The sequence below is a fragment of the Arachis stenosperma genome, chromosome 6 (assembly GCF_014773155.1).
Source record: "Arachis stenosperma cultivar V10309 chromosome 6, arast.V10309.gnm1.PFL2, whole genome shotgun sequence".
Classification (NCBI taxonomy): Eukaryota; Viridiplantae; Streptophyta; class Magnoliopsida; order Fabales; family Fabaceae; genus Arachis; species Arachis stenosperma.
The window spans coordinates 25441539-25445339 of NC_080382.1; the positions used below are offsets into that span (position 1 = coordinate 25441539).

General features: G+C 40.1%; 1 non-coding gene across 1 annotated transcript; it reads left to right on the top strand.

Annotated features, from left to right (window-relative positions):
• The first annotated feature begins 3697 nt into the window (after positions 1-3697).
• LOC130937014 (small nucleolar RNA R71) lies at positions 3698-3801 on the top strand. Its single transcript, XR_009068253.1, has one exon. It is a non-coding gene; the product is annotated as a small nucleolar RNA R71 (small nucleolar RNA).

Sequence of the window (3801 nt, forward strand, 5' to 3'; positions counted from 1 at the left end):
GAAAGCAATTACATTGGCTATATTAGCAAGCATTTGAAGTTCATCAGAAGGGTTTTATGCAGAAAGTTGCAGCATCACTTTTTCATTCTGATCAGGTAAGATTATCACTTTTTCATTGCATCCATCAAACACTGCTATGGCCTCTTGTTATTCTTATGTCCTTGGCACTTTTCCCTTCTTTGTTTTTCTTTTTCTTAGAGCTCCTTTGCTCCTTGTTTGCTCAGTGTCATGTGTTGCACAAGCCTTTGGCATTTTCTTTTTCTTATCAGTGCACTACACATATCCACTACAGGCATTTTAGTTCACATTTCTTCTTGAGACATTGGTGCCCAGCACCTCTTTGTGTGACTAAATGTTTTGTATTTAGGTTGCTCTTGATAATGGACTTTTGGTTGATAATCCCGGGTTAGTTAACCCAAGTTACCAAGTGTTGAAACACTCCTCAGAACCTATTCATCCAAGCATATCCTTAATACATAAACACCACAGGCATTTGTCTCAGAAGTTCAAACCATTGGTGCCTAGCTTATTTTCTCAAATTTTTTTTTTTGCTTTTTGGTTGCCCTTTTTCAGTGGCTTTTTCTTCTTCTTTTTCTTTCTTTTTCATGGCCAAAGACATTTATTCATCAAGATCCATAGACAGTATTCAAACTTCTACACAAAAATGATAATTCTACACTCAATTTCCAGTGATCTGACTAAACAATCAAGCATGCATACCACCACTTAATTCTACTTGATTTGTCACTAATTGAGCCAAGTTACTTTTGTTCAAACTTTTCTTTTATTTTTGGAAACAGAACAAGCATGGCAAGCATTTGTTTAAGAAGGTGAAGTTATATCCAAACATCTAGGCATTCACTTTATTCAAAGCAGTAAACCAACACTCATACTAAAAACTTCACATTCCAGAAAGATTCAACAATTACAGTTTAAACCAGAACAAGCATGCTTTTGTTTGCCTTTTTAAAGAATGGTCAAGGAACAACACCACCTTGTGAAATTTCTTGTTTTCTCTTTGTTGCCAGGAAACAATTTGATTTCTCCTTCTTCTCCTAGTTGTTGCTTCATGTTCTTTCTAAGATCCTTGTTTCTTTTCCTGCAAAGAGTGATGAAGTTGCTTGCTTCTCAAGCACTTGAGTGGTTAGCTCAACTATGTTTGGGCAAGTGTCTGAGTCTTAAGTTGGTGTGTGAACACCAAACTTAGTCTCCTACTTACTCCTCTGCTCTTTGAATCCTTGAATTCTCCTTGGAATGAAGTTGCTGCTAAGGATTTTAAGCATTTCTGTGATTGCTTAGAATGGTTGTTCCTTTCATATAATTCAAAGGTTGTTGTGTTCAGTTGATCTGTATGGTGGAACACCAAACTTAGAGTCACACATTCCCCTTTGAATTATTGATCCACGAATTCATTGTTTGGTGTGAAACACCAAACTTAATTCTTTGCAATGCACAGAAACTACTTCACCTTTTTATTGAAACAAATAAAAGAAACAGCAAAGGAGTATTACCTCAGGTTGGGTTACCTCCCAACAAGCGCTTCTTTAACGTCACTAGCTTGACGGTTGTCCCTTGTTAGGGTGGATTGTAGTGCTTGATGTCCTCTCCTCTCACTATGAAAACGTCCCCATTTGATTCCTTCATGATTTCCAAATGTTCCATAGAAAGAACCTTCCTGATTGTGAACACTTGAGGGAGCTGGGAAGGAATGGTTTTGAGGCCAGGTGGGATTGGCAGATAATGACTTGATATCACTTTATCTCCCGGAGAGAAACCTTCAGTGGGAATTTTCTTGTTTCTCCACCCTCTTGGCAATTTCTTTACAATTCTTCCCTTTCTCTTGAGGATTTCTTCATTGACCCTTATGCCAGGAGGATCCTTCTGAGTTGTTTCTATTGATTCTTGTGGCTTTAACTCTTACAATTCTTGTTTGCCTTCCAAGGACTGTTTCAGAGTTTCAGCTGCTGGGTTGCTTTCCTCCAAACATAGATGGCTACTATCATCCTTAGGCTTTTCAGGTTCTGGTTCAGGCTCAGATGCAAGTTTGAAAACATGGAAAATGAGCTGTTCATCATGTATTCTCAAAATTAGCTCTCCTTGTTCTACATCTATGAGCGCTCTAGCAGTGGCTAGAAATGGCCTTCCCAGAATGATAGGGTGTAAGTAGCTTTCCTCCATGTCCAAAATGACAAAGTCTGTGGGGAAGAAATAATTTCCCACTTTCACCAGCACATTCTCAACTACCCCTTCAGCTTGTTTCTGAGTTTTGTCAGCCAGTTGTATGATTACATCAGTGGATCTCACCTCATTCAGTTGTAGCCTCTTCATAAGAGTCAGAGGCATCACATTTATGCTAGCTCCTAGATCACAGAATCCTCTGTCAATTTTTGTTTCCCCTATGATGCAGGGGATATGAAAACTTCCTGGGTCTGTTTTCTTAGAGACTATGTCCTTCTTGATGAGGGCACTGCATTCTTTGTTCATTATTACAGTTTGTCCTCCCTTCAAAACTCTTTTCTTGCTCAGCAATTCCTTCAAATACTTGATATGTGTAGGCATCTGCTGGAGAATCTCAAGAAAGGGAATATTGATATGGAGAGACTTAAATGTCTCTAAAAACCTTGAATATGTTTTCCCTTTTTCACCTCCTCCTAACCTCTGAGGAAATGGTGCTTTTGGTTGGTATGTTTCCAGCATGCCTTTATTTTGCAGTTCCTTGGCTTGCTCAGTTTCACTTTCCTGCTTAGCTTCTTCCACACCTTCCTTCAAGATTTCTGGCTCCTGTTCTGAGGGTCTGATTCCTTCTTCTTCTGAGACTTCCTTCAATATGGTGATGGCCTTGCATTCTTCCCATCTCACTCCCTTTTGTTCCCCTTTAGGATTCTTTTCTGTGTCACTAGGGAACACTGCAGTTGACTTGGGGGCCTGTTGAGATAGCTCTCCTACTCGAGACTCTATCCTCTTGAGTTTTTCACCATGGTTCCTTAAGGTAGATCTCACATCATCCCTAAAGCTTTTCAACTCACATATGTCCTGACCCATGTTTGCAAGCATTCCTTCTATCCTGTTTAATTGATCTTGAAATTGTTGGTTCGGATTAGGTTGGGCAGGTTGATTATTTTGGCCATGATATGGTGGTTGGGAGTAAGTGTTTTGTGTGGCTTGGTATGATCTTTGGTTGGAGTTTTGGTATGTGGAATTGTTATGTTGGTTGGGGTTGTAAGGTTTGTGGTTTTGTGGTTGGGTTTGCTGGTTTCCCCACCCAAAGTTTGGGTGGTTTTTCCAGCCTGGGTTGTAAGTGTTGGAATGTGGATCATATGGTTGCCTTTGTTGATTTCCCACATAGTTGGCCTCTTCCCAATCACCTCCTTCAGTGCTTACCTCCTCTTGATCTTGTGTGTGTATTGCAGCCACTTGATTTGTTTCTAATTTCCTGGTGAGCTCTGCTAGTTGCTTGGCAAACACCTTGTTTTGGGCTAGAATTGTATCAACATGGTTCAGCTCCATGACTCCCTTAGTGTTGTGTCTCTCTGAAGCATAGTAGTACTCATTCTCAGCCACTATCTCAATCACTTCAATGGCTTCTTCCACAGTCTTTTTCCTGTTCAATGAACCTCCTGATGAATGGTCTACAGCCTTCCTTGATTCATAAGAAAGTCCATCATAGAAAATATGTAATTGCACCCAGTCATGGAACATGTCTGGTGGGCATTTCCTTGTCAAATCCTTGAACCTCTCCCATGCCTCGTAGAGAGTTTCACCATCTTGTTGTCTAAAAGTCTGAACCTCAGATCGAAGCCT